Genomic DNA, 24,151 nt, shown 5'->3' on the forward strand with positions numbered 1-24,151 from the left:
TACCTTGTGTTGCACTTATGACTCTGTGGCTAAGCACAGCTCCAATGCCACTCCCAAGTTTGCTGATGACACCTCAGTCGTAGGCCAAACCAAATGTGGTGAGGAATCAGCATATAGGAAGGAGATTGAAGATCTGACTTAGTGGGGTGTCATAACAACAACCTCTTACTCAATTTCAGCAAGACCAAGGAGCTGATTATTGACTTCAGGAGAAGGAAACCAGAGGTCCATGAACCAGACCTCATCCTAGGATCAAAGGTGGAAACTTTAAATTCCTCAGTGTTATTATTTCAGAAGACCTGTCCTGTGCCCAGCACATAAGTGCAGTTACAGAGAAAGCACAGCAGTGCCTCTACTTCCTTAGGGGTTTGCAAAGATTTGGCGTGACATCTATAACTTTGACAAACGTCTAGAGGTGTGTGGTGGAGAGCATATTGACTGGTTGCATCACAGCCTGGTACGGAAACACCAATGGCCTTGAACAGAAAATCCTACAAAATGTAATGGACATGGCTCAGTCCATTACAGGTAAAGCCCTCCCCATCACTGAACACATCTACATGAAATACTGCTGGAGGAAAGCAACATCCATCATCAATGACCCTTACCACGCAGGATATGTTCTCTTTTCACAGCTGCCATCAGGAAGAAGGTATAGAAGCCCCAGATCTCACACCATCAGGTTCAGGAACAGTTACTACCTCTCAGCCATCAGGCTCTTGAACCAAAGGAGATAACTTCACTTGCCCCATCATTGAAGTGTTCCCACAACCAATGGACTTACTTTCAAGGACTTTTGATCTCATGTTCTCGATATTTATTGCATAATTATTCATTATCATTTCTTTCTATTTGTATTTGTACAGTTTATTGTCTTTAATTGATTCTCTCATGGTTAGTACTCTACAGATAAACTTTTTATGTCCACAGGAAAATGAATTTCAGGGCTGTATATGGTGACATATATGTACTTTGATAATAAATTTACTTTGAACTGTGATCTAGCCTCTATAACCTGCGAGAGGAGAAAATCCTACCTTCTTCATAAAGAAAGTGTTAAATGACTTCCCCCTTATCTTGTAACAATGTCCCGTCATTAGAGACTCACTAATGCTGATAAACCTTATAATAAAATGAAACTCCTCAAATGGACAAATGAGGAGAGCTTAGATGAGGATCTTGGCCGGCATGAATCAATTTGACCAAAGGGGCTGTTCCCATATTGTATGACTCTATAACACTATGATTCCTGTTAGTCAAAAGATCTCAACAACTACCCTCTCATGTTCCCTTATAACCTTATATATTCAATAAGATAATCTTGCTTTCTTCTAAATTCCATACAATAGAGATCTAACTTTTACTTAGCCGTTGACAATTGAACTACGATTTCATCCAGGAGTAGGCCTAGTGAATCTATCCTGGACTGCTTCCAATTGTGGCACGCTCATTCTTTAATAAGGCTTCCAATATTTGCACCACACTGAAGGAGTGGTCTCACTGACACTCTTTACAATTGTAACAGAAGAGCATCCCTGAACACAAATGTTGAACCTTGGAGTGGTTGGGCTGCAGCAGCCTAAGGCCACACCAGGTTCCACTCCTGCACCTGAGTTTATAGTTTAATATCACTCTTAAATTACCTAAGTGTTTCCAAGGTACTTCAAAGGAATGGTATTAAAGTACAACTTACAATGATCTATCTAAGGAGATTATGGGGCATGTGGCCATAGGCTTGATCAGCAAAGGAGGGTTTTAGGGTGTGTCTGAAAGGAAGGGAGAGAGTAGGGGTGGAAAGAGAAATTTGTAAGGAAATTGCAACGTTTTGGGATCCAAGCTGCCAAAGGCTCAATGCTACTGGTGGAGCAAAGAAATTCAGGATTGATCAAGAGACCAGAGTTGGTGGAATGTAGGGAACTCAGGGGTTTACTTGAAATGGAAGAAATAACAGCGTGGATAGGAGCAGTAAAAGCAGAAATACTTAACAGTGAATTACCCATCAGGCTCCCATAACTGGCAATGTTATCACATTGCTAGTTATGAGAGCTTGCTGTGCATGAATTGGCTTGCATAGTTTCCTGCATTACAACAGTCAGTACATACCAGAAGGCCCTTTTCTGGCTGTGAAGTGTTTTGGGAGGTCTTAAACCATGAAAGGTGCCATCAAAATACAAGTTACTATCTGTCTAGATTCAGGTTATGCACTGCAAAGTGCAAAGTTTGAATGACACTTGTGGCAGTCATTAAGCTTGTTGGCTACAAGCCTGAAAATGTTTCAGCAGCTCTTCAGCTGTCAATCAGGATTTGGCAGTGAACACAGAACAGTACAGGACAGAAGCAGGCCACTCAACTCATGCTGTCTGTGCCCACCATAATGCCAAATTAAATGTATCCCTTCACCTTGTATATGATCCATATCCCTTCATTCACTGCATATTCGTATACCTATCTAACAGCCTCTTAAACACCACTATCCTATCTGCTTCCAATAGAACCCTGGCAGCACGTTCCAGGAACCTACTGTTATCAGTGGAAGAAACTTGTTCTATATCTCCTCTAGACTTTGCCCCTCTCACCTTAAAGCTATGTCTTCTTGTACTCAACATTTCTATCTTGAGAGAAAGTTTCTGTACGTTTATTCTACCTATGCTGCTCATAATTTTATAAACATCTATCTTGTCGAAACTCTCCTTGTAGCTAATATCCTCTAATTCAGGTAAACCTGAGTTATTTGTTGAGAATAAGTACCAGGTTTAAAAAGCAAGCGGGGCTTGTTGGGACTTTTTGAGGAGCTTGAGATCATTTGGGTTATTAGGCATTCGGCAAAGGCCATTAAAAAGAAGTTAGATTTAGGCAGAATGGCCACTGTGAGAGTGGTCAGCATTAGAGTGGGGAGCTGAAGTTTTGATCAGGAGGTTTCATTGAGGAGGGGCAGAGGTTAGGTCGAGATTTCTGTAGATTTTCTTTCTTTATTAGAGCAGTGAGAATGGATCTCTGGTGAGTGGTTTAATTGTCATACAAGATGTGGGCAATCTGGGAGAATGTCCCTAATTGCTACATCTGCGAGAAGTGTGTTTTGGTGCAGATCTTCACAGACTGTATTAGATAACTGGAGGATCTTTACTCCTTTGGGAGAATGAAGAGGTGGTAGATAGGAGCTACAGGGAGGTAATCACACCTAATTTGTAGGAGGCAGGTAGCTGGTGATGATCAGAAGAGGAATAGGCAGGTAATACCGAGTACCCCTGTGGCTGTTCCCCTCAAGAACATAGCACGTTGGATACTATTGGGAGGGTGGAATGTCTTACCAGGGGAAAGCTACATCGATCAGGTCTCCAGCACGGACTCTGGCTCTGTGGCTCGGCGGGGGGTGGGGAAGAGGAGAGCAGTGGTGTTAGTGGATTCAGAAGTGAAGGAAATGGACCTGGAGATTTTCCGGACATGAAAGATACTCCTGGATGGTATGTTGCCTCCCAGGTGCCAGGATCATGGATGTCTCAGGTCAGGTCCACGGCATTCTTAAGTGGGAGGGTGAACAGCTGGAAGTCAAGGTACATATTGGTCCCAACAAATAGGTAGGAAAAGGAATGGGGTTCTGCAGAGGGAATATAGTAAGGTAGGTAGAAAGCTGAAAAGCACCGACTAAAGGGTAGCAATCTCTGGATTGCTGCCTGTGCCATGCAGCAGTGAGGGTAAGAACAGGATGATATGGCAGCTGAATACATCACTGAAGAACTGGTGCGGGGTTTTAGATTTAAGGATCATTGGGATGTTTTCCAGGGAAGGTATGACCTGTACAAAAGGGACAGGTTACACCTTTACACCTTAACTCGAGGGGGACCAACATCTTTGCGGGTAAGTTTGATAGAGACGTTGGGGAGGATTTAAACTGGTGTGGCAGGGGAATGGGAACCAGTGTGATAGGTCAGAAGATGGAGACATAGGTGTAAATGTAGATGCAGCATGCAGTGAGGCTGTGAGAAAGGACGGGCCATGGATATGGCATAAAAGCAATCAGCGGGGTATAAATAAAAGATAAAGATTGGCTTCATTTGTCACACCTACATCAGAACATACAGTGAAATGCGTTGTTTACAGCGAAGATTTCGCCAGGCAGCCTGCTTGTATTGTCTCGCTTCGGGCACCAGTATCGGATGCCTGCAACTCACTCGTTTGGCCTTTGAAATGTGGGAGGAAACCAGAGCTTCTGAAGGAAACCCACGTGGTTGTGGGGAGAATGTGCAGACTCCTTACTGACAGCGGCAGGGTACTATCAGTATCAGGAACAAGAACGTATATCAGTACATGGAACTATGACGTTATGGCTATTACAGATACTTGGCCACTACAAAGGCAAGATTGGCTATTCCGGGGCTTAGGTGTTTCAAGAGGGACAGGAGGGAAGTAGAGGAGTAGGAAGTGGTGTTTCTGATCAGGGAGATTATCACAGCTGCAGAAAGGAAGGACGTTGCGGAGGGATCGTCTACTGATTCAGTATAGGCTAAAATCAGAAACAGGAAAGAAGCAATCGCTATTGGGAGTAGCCCATAGACCCACCCAGTAGCAACAGAGACACTGATTGGGATGCAGAAATTTATTTTTGTACCTTCCCAAAGGTTTGCACCTTTCACACCACTGTCTGTATAAAGAACTTGCGTCTGAGATCTCTCCTATACTCTCCTCCAATTACATTACAATTATGCCCTTCTGTATAAGCCACTTCCACTCTGGGAATGAAAATGCTGCCTGTCCATTCTATCAATGCCTGTCATCATGTTTTACCTCCATCAAATCACCTCCCATCCTCCTTTATTGCAAAGAGAAAAGCCACTGTGCGCTCATCCTGTCTCCATGTGTTCTCTCTTCAGGACGTCATCCTGGTAAATCTCAAGCACAGGAGGCTCTGCAGATGCTGGAAACCCAGGATAACGCACACAAACTGTTGGAAGAACTCAGGTCAGGAGGCATCTATGGAGGGGAATAAAAAGTTGAAGTTTCAGGTTGAGACCCTTCATCAGGACTGGAAAGGAAGGAGGAAGAAGCCAGAATAAGAAGCTGGGGAGTGGAAGGAGTACAAGCTGGAAGGCAACAAGGTAAAGCCAGGTAAAGGGTTGAAGAGAGGAGAGTGGACCCAGGGAGAAAGGGACAGAGGACAGGCACCTCCAGATGGAAGGTGATGAGAGATGAGAAGAGAAAGAGTTTAGAGGGGAGCCATAATGGGAAATGCAAAAAGAGAGAAGGAGAAATGGGAGAAATTACTGGAGGTCAGAGAACTTGATGTTCATGCCGTCAGGTTGGAGGCTATCCTGTCGGAACATAAGGAGTTGCTCCTTCAGCCTAGGAGTGGCCTCATTATGGCAATAGAGCTACGGACCTACATGTAGGAATGGGAGTGGTGAGTGGAATTAAAATGGTTGGCCACCGGGAAATCTTGACTGCTATGGAGTGCTTGACAAAGTGGTACCCCAGGCTATGTTGGGTCTCAGCAATGTAGAGGAGGCCGCACCTGGGAACGATGGATACGGTAGTTAACCCCGACCGCCCCGCAGGCGAAGTGTTACCTCATCTAGAAAGATGGCTTGGGGGCCCTGCATAATGATGAGGGAGGAGGTGGATGCTTGTGCCGCTTACAGGGAGGGAGATTGCTGGGGAGGGACGATTGAACTAGGGAATCATGGATGAGGGATCCCTGCAGAAAGCGGGGAGTGGGGCGTTTGGTGGTAGGATTGTGTTGCAGTTGGCGGAAATTGCAGAGAATGATGTGCTGGAAGTGAAAGCTCATGGGGTGATAGGCAAGGACAAAAGGAACACTATCCCTGTTATGGCGGCAGAAAGATGGGCTGAGGGTGGATGTCCAGGAAATGGAGAAGATGCAGTTGAGGGCAGCCTCAATGGTAGGTCAGGCAGCATCTTCTCCATCCACTGCACCCTCTCTAAAGCTTCCACATCCTTCTTATAATGAGAGGACCAGAAATGAACACAATACTCTAAGTGAGGTCAAACCAAAGTTTTACAGAGCTGTAACATTAAAGTACAGATCTTGAACTCATCTCCCAACTAATGAATTCCAACACGGCATATGCTTTCTAAACCACCCAATCAACTTGCACAGCAACTATGAAGGATCTTTGGACTTGGACTCCAATATTCCACTGTTCCTCCACAATGCTAAGAATCCTGCCATTAACCTTGTACTCTGTCTTCAAGTTCAATCTTCCAAAGTGTATCACTTCACACTTTTCCAGTTTGAACTCCATCTGCAACCTCTCAACCCAGCTCTGCATCCTATCAATGTCCAGTTGTTACCTGTGACAATCTTCCCCACTATTCACTATATCACCAACCTCCATGTCATCTGCAAAATTACTAACCCACTTTTCCAAGGCCTCATCCAAGTTATTTATAAAAATCACAAAGAGCAGAGGTCCCAGAATAGATCCCTGCGGCACAATATAGGTTACTGACCTTGAGGCAGAATGCTCTCTATCCACTACCAATCTCTGCTTTCTGTAGGCAAACTAATTCTGAATCCACAAGGCCAAGTTTCCTGGAACTCATGCCTCCCGACTTTCTGATTGGAGAACCTTGTCAAACATCTTATGAAATCCATATACGCCATATCTACTGCTCTACCTTCATCAATTTGCTTTATTACTTCCTTAAGTAATTTGATCAGATTCATGAGGTATGACCTGCCCCTCACAAAGCCATGCTGCCTATCCATAATCAGACTATGCATCTCCAAATGTTCTTAAATCCTGTCTCTAAGAATCCTTTCCAATAGTTTGTCCACCAGTTAATAAGACTCACTGGTCTATAATTCCCAGGATTAGACCTATTACCTTCTTGAACAAAGGAATAATACTTGCACCTTCCAATTTCTGGTACTACTCCTGTGGCCAGTGCAGACACAAAGATCATCACCATAGTAACTTGTAGTATATCTCATCTGACCCCAAGACTTACCTACCCTAATGCTTCTCAGGTGTTCCAGCATACCTCTTGTTTAACATTGACATGTTCCAGCATAGCCTTCTGTTTAATGTTTTATGCTATCCACACATTCATCAAGGTCCCTCTCAATGGTGAATACTGATGCAAAGTATTCTCTGAGGACGTCCCCTACATCTTTCAACTCCAGGCTTAAGTTTCCTCTTGTATCCCTGATCGGCCCAACTATCATTCTAGTCATCTTCTTGTTCTTCACATTCATATAGAATGCTTTGGGATTTTCCTTATTCCTAATTACCAAGGCCTTCTCATGTTTTCTTCCAGTTCTTCTAAGTGCCTTCTTAAACTGCTTCTTGGTTAATTCTCCTGAGCCCTCTCTGATCTTTGCTTCTTAAACCTTAAATATGCCTCTTTCTTCCTCTTGACTAGATGTTCCACATCTCATGTCAACCATGGTTCCTCCGCCCTATCATCCTTGCCCTGTCTCAGTGGGTCAAATCTATCTGGAACTCTATCCAAGTGCTCCCTAAACAGCCTCCACATTTCCATTGTGCATTTCCCTGAGTGCATCTGTTCCTAATTTGCTTCTGAAGCTCCTGCCTCATAGCTTTATAATTCACACTCCCCCATTAAGAGTCAAAGATTCAAAGCACATTTATTATCAAACCATGTATAAATTATACATCTTGAAGTTTGTCTGCTTCCAGACAGCCACAAAGCAAGAAACCCAAATAACCCAATAATAAGCGACCAAAAAGCCATCGTGCAGAGAGAGAAAGAGAAACAAAAACACACAGCATGCGAACAACAGAAACAACCCAACAGCATTCTAAACCGGACTGAGTCCCAGGTCTGCACCCTGAGCAGCCGGAGTAGGCCAAAGTCTTTCTCCCCAGTTCATCACACCAGTAGGCAAAAACGCACAGCAGCCAGATCGGTTCATACCTCAGTGCCGTGAAGGAAGGAATGTACATTTGCGGGACAGCAAGCGACCTCAGCCCAACCTTCACCTCCGCTCCTGACACTCTGGCTTTCCAGTCTATCTGGGCTGACGTTTAATTTATCCAAGCACTGGATACTGCCAAGTTTTAGGACCCAGATCCCGACGCCCTGATATGCTTGGGCTGCTCAGCCTGAAGCCTTTCTCGATGTCACCAAATCGGCTCAGCGTTTGTGGCGATCCAACCTTGCACTCAGGTTAGGTGGATGGACAACGAAACTCCTCTCCAAACACTCATTCACTCAGGCAACAATATGAACTTCGTCTGCGACCCCGGTAGCTCGAACATGTTGCGCCTTGCACTGTTCCAAGATGGCTCATCTCCCGAATCAGCCTCACCTCCTCACTGTCTGCAGCGATAGTAAATACTCTTCCATACTGTCTGCTTCTATCACTGTCTAAATCTACAGTAAAGGTCAGCAAGTTGTGGTCAGTCTCCAAAATGCTCACTCACTGAGAGATCTGTCACCTGACCAGGTTCATTGCCTAGTACTAGATCCAGCATGGCCTCCCCTGTACGTATACATATTGCGCGTGGAATCCTTCCTGGACACAAACAAATTCCACCTCATCTAAACCTTTTGCACTAAGAAGTTACCAAACAATATTAGGTGATTGAAGTTACCCATGTCAACAACCATGTTATTTTTGCACCTTTCCAAAATTTGCCTCCTGATCTGTTCCTTACTGTCTCTGTTGCAATAGTGGGGGAGAGTCTAAAGACTACACCCAACAGAGTGTTTGCTCTCTTCCTGTTGTTGACAGCCAGCCACACTGATTTAGCAGACAAAATCTCCATGACGGCCTCCCTTTCTGCAGCTGTGATACTATCCCAGGTTAGAAATGCCACACCCCCATCTCTTTTACCTCTCTCCCTTTCCCTTTTGAAATATCTAAACCACAGAACGCCCAGCAGCCATTCCGGATTTTATGACAGCCAAGTCTCTGTAATGACCACAACACTGTAGTTCCATGCACTGACTCCTGCTCTAAGTTCATTACCTTTGTTCCTGATACTTCTTGCATTAAAATAAGCACATTTCAACTCATCTAACTCACTGCACTTATGCCACCAATGCTCATCATTGTCACAGTCTCTCTACACATTGCACCTACCTTTACACCAACTGCTCCATCCTATCATCTGGTTCCCATCCCCTGCTGACCTAGTTTAAACCCTCCCCAACAGCTCCAGCACACCTGCCCATAAGGACATTGGTCCCCCAAACATGAGAAAATCTGCGGGTGCTGGAAATCCAAAGCAACACGCACAAAATGTTGGAGGAACTCAGCACTGGTCCCCCCCGTTCCATTCAGTTGTATAGGTCATCCCTTCCCAGAAGTGATAATAGACAATAGACAATAGGTGCAGGTGTAGGCCATTCGGCCCTTCGAGCCAGCACCGCCATTCACTGTGATCATGGCTAATCATCCACAATCAGTATCCAGTTCCTGCCTTATCCCCATAACCTCTGATTACGCTACCTTTAAGAGCTCTATCCATCTCTTTCTTGAAAACATCCAGAGACTTGGCCTCCACTGCCTTCTGGGGCAGAGCATTCCGCATATCCACCACTCTCTGGGTGAAAAAGTTTTTCCTCAACTCCGTTCTAAATGGCCAACCCCTTATTCTTAAACTGTGGCCTCTGGTTCTGGACTCACCCATCAGCGGGAACATGCTTCCTGCCTCCAATGTGTCCAGTCCCTTAATAATCTTATATGTTTCAATCAATCTTATATGTTTCAATCAAACTGCAATGGTCCACAAAGCTGAAACCCTGCCCCTTGCACCAATTCATCAGACACACATTCAACTGCCATTTCATCCTAATCTTACTCTCACTGGCACATGGCACAGGCAGCATTCCAGAGATCATCGCACTTGAGGTCCTGCTTTTCAGCTTCCTGCATAGTGCCTTCTATTCACTCTCAGGATCCCTTTTCCTACCTATGTTGCTGCCAATAGGTAAAATGATCTCTGGCTGCTCCTCCTCCCCCTTAAGAATGCTGGTATTTATGAGATTGTCAATGGAATGTTATCAAATAAGTTTTTACAAGCTATTTAATGAGATGCTGAGACAGGAGACCTCTTTCCCATCGCCTTCCCGGTGGTGTCACAGTCTCGATCCTTTAGTTCTTCCTCTTCTGTTATTGTCAGTTTATCTTTTCTTTTTGCATTACCTCACATTACATGCCTGCACTTTGCACCATTCCAATGTTTTTGCACCCTTTGTTGTACTTATTATTACCATGTTTTCTCTGTGAACCTCCTGCAAGCAAGGATCTTCATTGCACTCTGGTGTATATGACAATAAAGTTGCACCTTTGGAAAGAAAAAGGGGTAGGGAGGTCCCAGGAGGGAATTTAAAAAAAAAACGGGACCTCTGCACTGAATTTTGGAGCCTTGAACGACAGGGTTTTCAGAATTAGGTTTATTGTCACCGACATATGGCGTGAGATTTGTTAACGTTGGGCAAGAGGCAAGCATACTGATGGGACTGCTCCACCAGCAGCCAGCACTGACCGAAATGGCAGAATGGCCTCTACCTACCCTGTAACTGAGTTAGGAAAGGGTTGGGATTCCATGGCAGGATCTGTAAGGAGAAGTGAAAATGACTAAATTAAAGCCTTTCTGGATTGCTAGCCGATGAGGGTCACTTCTGTAAAGAGTGGAGGGAGGAAGTAATGGAGGGAGTTGCACAGTGCACTGTCCCACTGCAACAGCGATGGTGCCCAGGTTCATTTTGGAAGTTTGTTAAAAAAGGAATAAAGTCTCCAGTTTACAATGGTGGAATGATATTCAGCTTTGAATTAGTTAACAGCACTTTTGAAATCCTCTGTGTAACTACTGACATGCAACACACCCTTGTGGGAATGTGCTTCTTGCCATTCTCTTGAAATGTACTCCACCCTGTGCAGTTCTAATTTCTAATCATCAATACTCTGATCTGAAGTGAATACTCAATGCAAATAGCAAATTATAGAACTTGTTCACTATCCAAAACGATGATTAAAACATAAATTTGTAATTCTAAAGCAATCCGCGGTCATGGCTCCCTATCATTTCCCACTTCAAGCAAGAAAAAGAAGGGAAGTCTTCCTACAATGATATGCAATACTACACCTGGCCTCCTTAATTAATGAAGGGTTTAATTAACTTAGATACAGTGGAGAGGCAGTAAAAGGAAACTTTGTTAGAGCTTGTCTACTAAGCCTCTATGAATGGAATTGAATACGAAAGGGATGTCCACATTAATGGGGCTATATTACAGACCACCCAACAGTCCATGGGATTTAGAGAAGTAAATTTGTAAAAAGATTTGCAGACTATTGCAAGAAACATAAAGTTGCTATAGTAGGTGATTTTATCATGCATTGACTGAGACTTCCACACTGTAAAAGGACTGGATGGGAAAGAGTTAGTCAAATGTGCTCAGGAAAGTTTCCTAAATCAGTACATAGCGGTCCCATCGAGAGAGAGTATGATATTAGATCTTCTATTTGGGAATGAGACAGGGCCGGTGATAGAAGTTTGTGTAGGGAAACACCTTAATTCAAGTGATCATAATGCTATCAGTTTCAAGATAATTATGGAGGATAGGTCTGGTCCTCGCATTGAGATTCTAAATTGGAGAAAAGCCAATTTTGATGGTATCAGAAAGGATCTGGAAAGTGTGGATTGAGACAGGTTGTTTTCTGGCAAAGGTGTACTTGGTAAGTGGGAGGCCTTCAAAAGTGAAATTATGAGAGTACAGAGTTTGTATTTTCCTGTCAGAATAAAAGACAAGGATAACAGGTTTAGGGAACCTTGGCTTTTTAGAGATATTGAGGCTCTGGTTAAGAAAAGGAAGGAGGTGCACAGCAGGTATAAGCAAGCAAGAACGATTTAAGTACTTGAGGAGTGCGAGAAATGTAAGAGAACACTTAGGAAGGAAATCAGGAGGTGCAAAAGAAGGCATGAGGTTACTCTAGCAGACAAGGTGAAGGAGAATCTCAGAGGCTTTGACAGATATATTAACTGCAAAAGCATAGCAAGGAATAAAATGGGCTGTCTAGAAGATCAGAATGGTCATCTATGCATGGAGGTGAAAAAAATAGGGAAGATCTTAAATGAAATTTTGGCATCTGTATTTACTTGGAAGACAGACACAGAGTATATAAAAGTGAGGCAAAGCAATAGTGAGGTAATAGAACATATACAGATTACAGAGGAGGAGATGTTTGCTGCCTTGAGATGGCCAAAAACCCCAGGGCCTGACAAAGTGTTCCCTCGGACACTGTGGGAGGCTAGTGCAGAAATTGGAGGGACTCACACAGAGATATTCAAAACGTCCTTAGTCACGGATGAGGTGCTGGAGGGTTGGAGGATAGCTAATGCTGTGCTGTTGTTTAAGAATAAGTCAGGAAATTGTAGGCCGGTGAGCCTGGGGTGCTCGTATGGGAGGTTGGTCAGGAAGGTTCAGTCCATGGCATTCAAGTTAGTTAGCTATTTATTTATTGATTGATTGATTGATTGAGACACAGCGTGGAATATGCCCTCCTGGCCCTTTGAGCCGCACTGCCCACCAATCCCCTAATTTAATCCTAGCCTAATCATGGAACAATTTACAGTGACCATACACCTTTGGACTGCAGCAGGAAATCAGAGCCTCTGGAGGAAACCCACGTGGACACGGGGAGAACGTACAAACTCCTTTACAGGCAGCAATGCTAATTGAACCAGGGTTGCCTGTACTGTAAAGTGTTGTCCTAACCACTACACTACTGTGTCACCATGGATCAGACATTGGCTTTGCAGGAGATGGTTGCATCTTTGACTGGAGGCCTGTGACTAGTGGGGTGCCACAGGGATCTGGGTGATACAGGGATCTGCAGGGATCTGACTGATCTAGATGATAATGTGGTAAACTGGATCAGCAAATTTGTGGATGATACCAAGATTGGGAGTGTAGTGGATAGCGAGGAAGACTATCAAAGCTTGCAGTGGGATCTGGATCAGCTGGAAAGATGACTGAAAAATGGAAGATGGAATTTAATGCAGACAAGTGTGAGGTGTTGCACTTTGACAGGACTAACCAGGGTAGGACTTACATGTGAGTGGCAGGGCACTGAGGAGAGTGGTAAAACAGAGGGATCTGGGAATACAGATCCAAAAATCCTTGAAAGTGGTATCACATTTGGATAGGGTTGTAAAGAGAGCTTTTGGCACATTGGCCTTCACAAATCAAAGTTCTGAGTACAGTCGCGATGTTATGTTGAAGTTGTATAAGATGTTGGTGAGGCCGTAGTGAAGCACTGTGTGCATTTTTGGTCACCTACTTGCAGGATAGATGTCAATAAGACTGAAAGAGTGCAGAGAAAATTTACAAGCATGTTGCCAGGACTTGAGGACTTGAATAGATTAGGGCATTATTCTATAGCGTGTAGAAGAACAAGGGGAGATTTGATACGTATGCAAAATAATGAGGGTTATAGAGAGGGTAAATGCAAGCAGGCTTTTTGCACTGAGGTTGGGTAAGACTAGAACTACAGGTCATAGGCTAAGGGTGAAAGGGGAAGTTTAAGGGGAACATGAGGGAAAATTTCTTCACTCAGAGGGTGGTGAGAGTGTGGAATGAGCTGCCAGTAGAACTGGTGGATGCAGGTTCAATTTCAACACTTAAGAGAAATTTGGATAGGTAGATGGATGGGATGGGTACAGAGTGCTATGATCTGGTGCAAGTCGATGGGAATAGGTAGATTAATGTTTTGGCATGGACTAGATGGGCCAATAGGCCTGTTTACATGCTGTAGTGTTTGATGACTCCATGACTACTTATTCTTTCAGTGAATGGGTTGTCTTGTAAGGAAAGAATGAATAGATTTGTTTTTTACCCTCTGGAGTACAGAAAAATGAGGCTTGACTATATTGCCTTTGACAAGGTAGATGTTGTTAGATGTTTCCTGTGGTGAGGAATCTACAAATAGGGAATGTAATTTCAAAACATGATGTTTTCCATTTCAAAGGGAGATGAAGAGGATTTTTTTTGTCTCAGAGAATCATGAATCTTTGGAATTTTCTGATATAAAAAAGTAAAAATTTCTGTAAACACTCAGCAGGTCAGGCAACATCTGTCAAAGAAACAGGGTTTAACATTTTGGGTGGATAACTAACTTTGATTCAGAATACCTGGGTCTCAGAGTGAAGAAGGTTGAGACGGACATATGACGAAAGGTTGATAGCCTGAAAGATTCACCCTCTTTGTGCAGTAATTTCTTCCCCTAAAGGTTAGTGAATCCCTGAATTCTCTGCCTCAAAGGTAGTGGAGGCTAGACCATTTGATAAATAAATATTTAAGGTGGAGATAGATAAATATTTTAAAGATTAGCTGTTTTGGGGAAACTGGCACTTTGAAGGATTTGAGGCCGAGGGTAGATCAGCCATTTATTTATCTAGAGATACAACACAGTAACAGGCCCTTCAGCCCAACAAGCCCATGCTGTCCAATTATACCCATGTAACCAATTAACTTACTAACCCGTGCATCTTTGCAATGTGAGATGAAACATGAAAGAAAGCTAGACAATAATAGAAAAGGAGATAACAACATTTCTTTTTCAGATATATAAAATGTAATAGAGAGATGAGAGTGGCTATTGGACCACTGGGAAATGACGCTGGAGAGGTGGTAATGGGGGACAAAGAAATGGCCAATGAACTTAATAAGCATTTTGCATCAATCTTCGCTACGGAAGACACCAGCAGTATCCCAGAAATTCGAGGGTATCAGGGGATAGAAGTGAGTGTAGTTGCAATTACTGAGAAGAAGGTGCTTGGGAGGCTGAAAGGTCTGAAGGTAGATAAGTGTCAAATCTGTTGGAATTCTTAAAGGAAATAATAAGCACGATAGACAAAGATAAGTTAGTGGATGTGCCTACTTGGATTTTCTGAAGGCCTTTGACAAGGTTCTGCACATGAAACTGTTTAACAAGATAAGAGCCCATGGTATTACCAGAAAGATACTAGCATGGATAGAAGACTGGCTGACTGGCAGGAGGTCATGGGTGGGAATAAAGGGAACCTTTTCAGGTTGGCTGCTGGTGCATAGTAGTGTTCTGCAGGGGTTGGTGTTAGGACAGCTTCTTTTCACATTATATGTCAACGATTTGGATGATGGAATTGATGGCTTTGTGGCCAAGTTTGTGGATGCTACAAAGATAAAGTGGAGGGGCAAGTAGTGTTGAGGAAGAAGGAAGTTTGAGGTACTTGGACAGATTAGGAGAATGGGCAAAACGTTGGAGATGGAATACAGTGTAGGAAAGTGAATGGTCAAGCACATTGGTAAAAAGAATAAAGGCATGGACTATCTTCTAAACACGGAACAAATTCAGAAATCAGAGGCGTAAAGGGACTGGGAGTACTCATGCAAGATCCTCTAAAATTGAACTCGCAGGTTGAGTCAGTGGTAAGGAAGGCAAATGCAATGATAGCATTCATTTTGAGAGGACTAGAATATAATAGCAAGGATGTACTGCTGAGTCCTTATAAGGCATTGGTCAGACTGCACGTCCAGTGCTGTGAACGGGTTTGGGCCTGTTATCTAAGAAAGGATTGGAGAGAGTCCAGTGGAGGTTCACGAGTATGAAGGGTGTTTGATGGCTCTGGGCCTGTACTTGCATGGGTTTGGAAGAATGACGGGGGATCTCATTGCAACCTTTTGAATATTGAAAGACCTAAATGGAGTGGATGTAGTTTCCTATAGTGGGAGGGTCTAGGTCCAGAGAGCACCGTCTCAGAATAGCAGGACACCCCTTTAAAACAAAGATGAGGTGGAATTGCTTTAGCCAAAGGACGGTGATTCTGTGTAATTTATTGCCACAGACGTCTCTGGAGTCCAAGTCATTAGGTATATTTAAAGTAAATGTTGATAGGTTCTTGATTAGTAAGGGCATGAAAGGTATGGGGAGAAGGCTTGAGAATGGGGTTGAGAGGGATAACAATTTAGCCACGATGAAATGGCACAGCAGTCTTGATGGAACCAATGACCTAATTCTTCTCCTATGTCTCATGGTCTTATGGACTAAAGGACCGGTATCAAAATGGAGATCCTCATTCTACAAACAGATGAGGCAGAGATGGAGAAACCGGGAAAAGAGATTAGCATAGCAACTGAAATGCTAATTGAATAGCAGCTGAAATGTCCTTCTTCCGAATTAACAAGCCTTCACAAGTCTCTCGACTTCCAGTGCAACCAATGACATCACAGCCTCTCCCTCCTTTCCACACCACCCCCTTCTCAGCAATTGAAAATATGTAATTTTGTAGAGCACAACACAAACCGCTGAAGGAAGTCAGTGTGTCAAGCCGCTTATGTGAAGAGAAAGAACTGAATTTGTTTTAGTTTGAGACCCTGCATCAGGACTGAGAGTGGAGAGGGGGGATAGCTGGCATAAAGAGGTGGGGCGGGGGGGGAGTGCGGCAGTGAGATAGGAACTGGATTTATAGGTGGACAGAGGAGGAATGAAGATTGATGGGCAGAGGGAGCCAGTGTATGAGAGAGAGGGAGAGTGGTGGAGATTGGAATTCCGGCATCTGAAGCCTTTGTTTCTCTGCTACATAGGGAAACAATTACTCACGTTCCACCTGGGTTGTCTACAACCTAAGGGGTTGAACAATTAATATAAATTTTCATTTTCAAATATTGCCCCATGTTCCCCCCCCCCCCTTTCAATGCACCTGTAGTCCTATTTTTTTTGTTCCGTTTTCCCAATTACTGCCTTCCCCCACAGCCCCACTTTGTACTTTTTTGTCTCTTCTCCCTCCTGGTTGCACCCATTTACTACCCATACAATTTCCAAACAAATCCTCTGCCATCTCTCTCATTTAAATTGCTTCCATCATCACCTTTCCTACTTTTCAGGTTCCAGCACTTTTAGACCTCCATCTCAGGAGACAAACTATCCACTGAAACGGACATCAAGACCTGTGTGGATGTGTGCATGTGCCTTTGAGAACATACCAAATGTACCAGATCAGAAGGTGTGGATGATTCACAGCTTGCTGAGGGATAAACCTGTGGCACTTAAGGCCAGTGATCCAGAACCCTTCAAGAAGTCTACGTGCAACCCATGGACAATATCTCTTTTGCACGATTTATTTATTGTTATTGTAACTTAAAGTAATTTGCTATGTTTATACTGTACTGCTGCCAGAAAATAACAAATGATAATAAATCTGATTCCGATTCTATAACCGCAATGACTCCCAAAGCTATCTTGACTACATCTCCCTATGTCCCTGTTTCTTGTAAAAATGCCACTCCTTTCTTCCTGTTTCTCCATCTCTGCTATGTAGGCCTTCCATTCCAGGTCTGCAGTCCTGATTAAGGATCTCAGCCCAAAATGCTGACTATTCATTTAGATGCTGCCTTATCTGCTGAGTTCCTCCAGCATTTTGTGTGTGTTGCTCTGGACTTCCTGCACCTACAGAATCTCTTGTGTTCATCAGAGATTGTCTTTGTTTTCAGGATATGTAGCTCCCCTCCTATAGTGATTGATAGAGTCCTCGCTTGCATTTCTCACCCAGACTCCATCCAAACAGAACAGAGGTAAAACTCTCTTTGTTCAAGACCTTTTCCTTCCCAGTCACTGAAGGCCTTACAGCTTGTCTCATTTCTTCCACTCACACCTCATGTATAAATTCTCTCCCTCACTCCATTGTTGATGCCATGTTTGTCCCATTCTCTGGAATTCCCTATAACTCTCCATTGGGTCATTGGGTCAATCAGCATCCGTGGGAAGAAAGCTTTGGGTCGATACCCAGCACCAGGATAACTCGATGCCCCCTATGCTTCCATGCTTTGTAAAATCTTCTTGACTTCTAATAATAGATAATATGAAAGGGCATTAACTTTAAGATACTTGGAGGAAAGAATAGGGGGGTTGTCATAGGCAGGATTTTTACACAGAGAATAATAGGTGCATGGAATGTGCAGCTAGTGGTGGTGGTCGAGGCAGATAATTTAAGAAATTCTTAGATATGCACATGAGGGAAGGGTTAGATTGGTCTAAGACAAGGGACAGCACAACATGATCGGCTGAAAGACTTGTACTGTGCTGTACCGTTCTACCTTCTACCTTCAATGATAACCTCCTTTAAGCTAAACATCTCCAAATTGAAGCACACCTGGTACCATTTTTGTTATTTTAAAAATGCTATATAAAGGAAAGATCTCAGACCTGAAACATTAACTTGCTCTCTTTCCAAACATACTCTCAGACCTGCTGAGTGTTTGCAGCATTTTAAAAAAAATTTCAGACTTTCAGTATTGTATTTGCATTTGATCACAGAAATTACATCATCTCTTCAAGAGACTAGTCTTTTTAAACCGATATTTTCAAGACATCCATTTCTACAGGAGATTTCCCGTTACAGATATTATGAAAGTATCATCTTAATTTCAGTATAACATTTAAAAATCACTTGTATATTTAAATAAAAGATTAATGGCCTTGTTTTCACCTTTTCAAATACCAATCTGATAATTGTTTGTTTAAATAGGTCCATTTAACACCTCATTATTCATGAACCAATAGGTTTTTTGAGTGGAACTATGCAACATACGGACTGTGGGTTGAATTTGGACCAACTAATTATTCATCCAACCCACAGTACAATTTTAAATTTGGAACAGATAAGCCATAACCAGCACCCTTTGTGAAAAAAAATCCATAAAATTGTTAACCCTTCAGATCATAAGATTCTCAAGGATTGTGTGCTGTTTTTAAACACTTCATTTCAAATCTATACAAAAATCGTGCCTTTAAGAAACCTTACTTCACTATTCCCCAAGTACTGTCTGAAGGAGTAGTGTTAAATCAAAAATGTTTTTAATTCTGTATTAGTATGTGAATTAGTCTTTGTAGAATGAAGACAATTATACCTTTTCACAACTTCAAGATTGAAAATGTACTGCATTTATTCAAATCCACATAAATGAATCAATAACAGCAATCACATTCACTATGCAAATAGGTAATAGTAAGAAAACAAACTGCATATATAATATATATATATATATATATATATATATAGTTAATAGTAAAAATTCCAAAGGGAAATTATAATAATTTTTTTTTATTGAAGGAATGACACAATACAGAATATATAATGGATTACATTTTCCTCCATTTTGCTTTAGTATCGTACCCCCAAAACAAACCTCCTGGAAATTATAATAAAGTTTTTAATAGAAAGTCATGTCCATGCAAGTAAAAGCTAGTGCTATATCATCAGTGCTTTCTCCATTCTTTGAAACTATCCTCAGAATCTAACTTTTGGACAATGCTTTTGACACCTATCCATAATATTCCCTCACGTCATCAAATTTTGTCTGACATTGCTTTTTGGGTAAGAGCCCCAAGGTGCTTTACTTTGTTACAGATGCCATGTAAATGCAATTTCCTCATTGTACCAGTGAAAGAATCCTTTCCTGCCTTAATTCAGACACAACAAGAGAATCGAAGCACTGCCTATCACACAAATTACAATATGTTGTACAACACATCATTTTGGTTAAACAATCTTAAACTGTCATTTCTAAGGGTGCATTTGATGACAATACTTTAACCAAATATGATTGGTAATATCCCTATCAATCAATTTTAGAGCCCACAGCATAAACGTGATTAGATCAATTTTATGCACATCATTCATATATACTATCTTCTACTTACTGCATTTTTCAGAAAAATTGCCTCACTTTTGCTAGTAAATAATGCTGCAGTCTATTTCTTCTACTCTTTAATTATACTATATATGAACAAATTGACTTTATTTATTGTACAATAGCCTGGTCAGTCATACGTTCCAACTTTCCTCTAATTCATTGGCTGATGCAGTGTTAATCCACCACTACTCCCTAAAGTACATCTTACCCACAGAGCATTCATGCAACACACTCAACTGATGTAGAGAAAAGAAAATGCTGGGAGTACTCAGATCAGAAGGTCAGTCATATAGAGAGAAACAGGTTCACATTTCAGGTTGAAGCAGTGATTCACTGACAATTTGGTCCAACCTAGTACCTTGCATTCCATTGTCCTAATGTGGTCTCTAAACCAGACACAGATTGAGTGATCATTTTGCAGGGTACCTCTATCCAATCTACATGAGCTAACATTGAGCTTCCAGATATCTGCCGTTGTAATTTTATTTGTTTTAAAACTTTATTGACTTCAAGCTGCATCACCTAGCAATCACCCAATTTGATCTTAAAAAAAAGGACAATTTACAATGACCAATTAACCTAGCAACTGGTATACCTTTGGAATGTGGGAGGAAATCCACACAGTCACAGGGAGAATGTACAAACTCCTTACAGGCAATGGGAGGAATTGAACCCGGGTCGCTGGTACTGTAAGCATTGTGCTAACCACTACACTACCATGCCACTCCTCCCAATTCCCACTCTGACCTCTCTGCCATTGGCTCATGCTGTTCCAACACTGCCCAATGTAAGCTCAAGTGCAGCACCTGAAAGCTCGACCACTCACTCACGTGAAATATGAACTGTTTCTCTCGCCACAGACAGTGCCCAAACTGCTGAGTATCTTCAACAAGTTTTGAATTAATTTCAGATTTCCAGCATCTGCAGTATTTTATATTTTTGCACTGATTTTGCTTGGTGACCAGCATCGAGGAAGTGCACTGGCATGATACTGCTTACCTTACAATGCCCTGTCAGGTTTTTCTCTATTTTAATGTGATTGAAATTCAGAACTTGGTAAAGGTTATTGCAGATGAGTGCTAGCCAATATCCGGTCATTGATAGTGCTGCCCACCATCATTTTCCTATTATGAAAATATCACAATTCATAGAACACAGCAAGAGGCCATTTAGTCCAATCTGTCTGTGCCACCTCTTTGGCTGTTTGATGGGGTTAGCTGAAGAATCCCACTCACCTGCTCTTCACCTGTAGTCTTCTGGATGGTTCCTTTCAAAGTGGCATCGGAAAAATACAAATCTGCTTCTCTTCCCCTTCCAGGCAGCAAATTCCAGAGCACAACTTGGTAGAGGAAAAAAAAAACATCTTTAAATGTGTAAAATCCCTAATGTTAGTTATATTTTAACATTCTACAGGAAGAACAATTCTAAAATATTTCCATCGAGGTAGTTATTTGTCTATTTGGAATTGTACACTTCAAATAAAAAAATTATTGCGTAGTTGGATATAGGCTATGACTTAATGTGGAGTCATATATAAAAGGCAAGTCTCATACAGTCTATATGTGTCCTCTAGTTTTATTGCAGTCTCTGAAAACCACTTTTGTCCATGTGCTGTAATTTTTCTACCCTTCTTTATCTCTACATTTTTCTCTATCTTACTTTTTCCAGCGATGGTTCTCTGCTCCAGAGTTGTAGTTGTGAGCTTGTGAAATGTTTATATCTCAATGGACTACATTTCTCATCTGGATCCGAGCCTTGCCCTCCTTGTTAATAAAAGATGATGGAAAAGGATGGACCCCATGTCACTGCTTCTGAGGAACCATATTTCAGTCTTTTTGTAACAGACCATTGAAGGTGGTATAGTACAATTCCACAATATTGCCTGTTTATAGAAAAATAATATGCATTTGTTTCAAAAAATACAACCCTATTAATCATAATGCTATAAATATAACTCCCTAACAATTTCTAGAATGATTATGTTACCAATGAACTCAAATATTCATTATGCAAGAAATATATCCTTTAGTTTTAAGGATTTTAGCAGGGACTCAATTGATTAAAATGTTTGAATACCATTAAAGTATAAATTGTCAATTATTTGGTAATATTACCCCATAAATTGTAAGTCTTGATATTGTAGGCATTTTTTTTTCCAAAGGAATTGGAATGTATGCAGAAGAAGACAGTTTATTACAAGGAATAATTGAAATCTTGTTCTTTAACCATTTAAAAAATACAGCAGACTCAGGACATTGACTTGCCAGTGAATCTTGAAAGAACAAAGAGTTGTGGTATAGAGAATCATCCCTGGGCATACTTGCATGCAGAGTAGATTATTTCCATTGTTAGAAACTAAACAAGGATCATATACATCAAATACACCAAAGGGATTTTAATGTAAGGTTCCAAATTATGTGATTTTAATTACTTGCACTTTTGGCTTGCTAATTTTGAGATTGGGTGAAGAAAGGAAGGATGGGGTGAGGTGTTTAAGATAAATTTCCAAATATTAAGAAAGCCACTGCAGGGACAATGAAATATATTCCATCTTTGGAAAGGGAAATAGACAATCATGCTGGGGAAAAAGAACAGTGAGGTGAAGTAAGGGCAGAGGGATGAGAGGACTAATATCAGAACCGTTTGTGCAGTGAAATTCTACAATTCCAGCTAAAAGTGAACTCTGACTGGGACAGGTTATCATAACCAATGTACCAGGTGTAGTTGGATGCTCGATTATAATTTTCTTCCCGAATCTACACAACTTATTGAAACAGTTCAGTTAACCTGGAACTTGGGCGAACCATCATGAAGGGCCATAACGTTGGAAGAAAATGAGAGAAATGGAGCCGTTTTTGTTTAGTGAATCCAACTTAACTTACTAGGAGCATCGTAGTCCAGGTACTGGACGTCAATGCTCTCAAAATATATGTTGGACATTAGCAAACCGTTTCATCATAAAATAGAGAAACAACCAAGATTTCTTTATGAATCTACCACTCACCAGTTTTGAGATGGTGTTGACAGTTTTACCGCGCAAGGGACCTTTGCGCTAATGCGTTTTAGAACCAAGTTTCCTGAATTATGCTGCTCAACCTCACCTCCCTGCACCTCCTACAGCCAAATGAATTCTTGCGTGAGTGCAGTTGAAGGATCATTATTTGATCTTCGTGCGTTGTGTGTTTCGGAATAATGGAATGAATGTTAAGTACGACAGTGGCCATTCACTGGAACCATTCTAATTTCACTTGTGTGGCAGGTAACCCCGTAAGCACCGCGGTGGAAGTTTTCGCCGAAATGACATAAAAGTCCCCTCTGCGTATGTTGATTGTGAAACTGTGTCGGACAGAGACCCATTTCTGTGCTTTATCTGATCTGAGTTTGTATCAGAACTTGGCAGAAAATCGTTTCCGTGGACGTTTGAATGTATGTGAATGGAGTGATTTTTTCAAGGAAATTCTGTGTCCGGGATCGAATTGTTCACTGACATACAACTACAAACCTATTGTGCCGTTATTTTAAAATAAACACATTTAATATCCCGTTCTCCAGGAGTTTAATATTTAGTGTGTTGAGTTTTAACGCAATAGCTAAAACTTCGAAACATTTTTGGTTTAATTCTTAAACTAAGGTTCATTTATTTAGTTTTCTATGAAGGAATTAAACCGCATCATATCTTTAAACGTGCTGAACATACATTTCTAAATCAAAACGTTAAAATGTTAACAAGATTAAAAGCTCTGAACGTTATTCTAAGAACTCTGAATCCTCTTCTGTACGCAGCCCGGGTTTGGATACAATTTAAAATATTTCAAGAATAACATTAAGGATTGGAATCATTTGGATATTAACAGTACGATGGTCACAAACTAACTAGTTCATCTGAAACCCACTGAATTATTAAAAGAACACCTTTCCTCCCAATAAATAATGGTATTAAAGAAATAAATAAAACTGACTTCAAGAGTTCCAGTTCGAGTTGGATTCCGTGAACTCCATATGGAATGTAGGCTATTTTTTGCAGTTTGGGTTTGAATTAGATGCGAAAGTAAACACATTTATAAAGGTCTTCAATGACAGGAATAAAATTAGTTTCATTTACGTTTAAGACTGCTGAAATTCTGTGGAAGTTTTTCTCCCCCTGTGTTTAAGTGTGAAGTGAGAGTTTCCTTAGTAGTTTTGAGAGACCTTTTTACTTAAATCAACCCTCTTCTCTTAATGCTTCTTGAACCAAGACAATTTGATTCGCTCTCTATAGATTTCAAATGTCTGCGCCTTTTGATTAGTTATTCTCTCTCTCTCTCTCCCCCCCTCTCTCTCACTCACTCTCCCTCCCTCTCTCTCTCTCTCTCTCTCTCTCTGCTTGTGGAGGTTTACAAAGAACAGTCGCATTTTGTTGGGTTGAATAACCTTCCAATAACCGGCGTTTATCGCTCGCTCTTGACATGATCAAGGTATCAAGGCTAGTCGCCATCACTTTAACACAGGTCAG

General features: G+C 41.7%; 1 long non-coding RNA gene across 1 annotated transcript in view; it reads right to left on the minus strand.

The window, feature by feature from the left end:
* Nucleotides 1-24,151, minus strand: part of LOC140199423 (uncharacterized) — a 73,954-nt gene that overhangs the window by 46,616 nt on the left and 3,187 nt on the right. Inside the window, exon 2 of the long non-coding RNA XR_011886415.1 lies at nt 20,895-20,998. This is a non-coding gene — a long non-coding RNA (uncharacterized lncRNA). The remainder of the gene's footprint in view (nt 1-20,894; nt 20,999-24,151) is intronic.

This window comes from Mobula birostris, chromosome 1, assembly GCF_030028105.1.
Source record: "Mobula birostris isolate sMobBir1 chromosome 1, sMobBir1.hap1, whole genome shotgun sequence".
Taxonomy (NCBI): Eukaryota; Metazoa; Chordata; class Chondrichthyes; order Myliobatiformes; family Myliobatidae; genus Mobula; species Mobula birostris.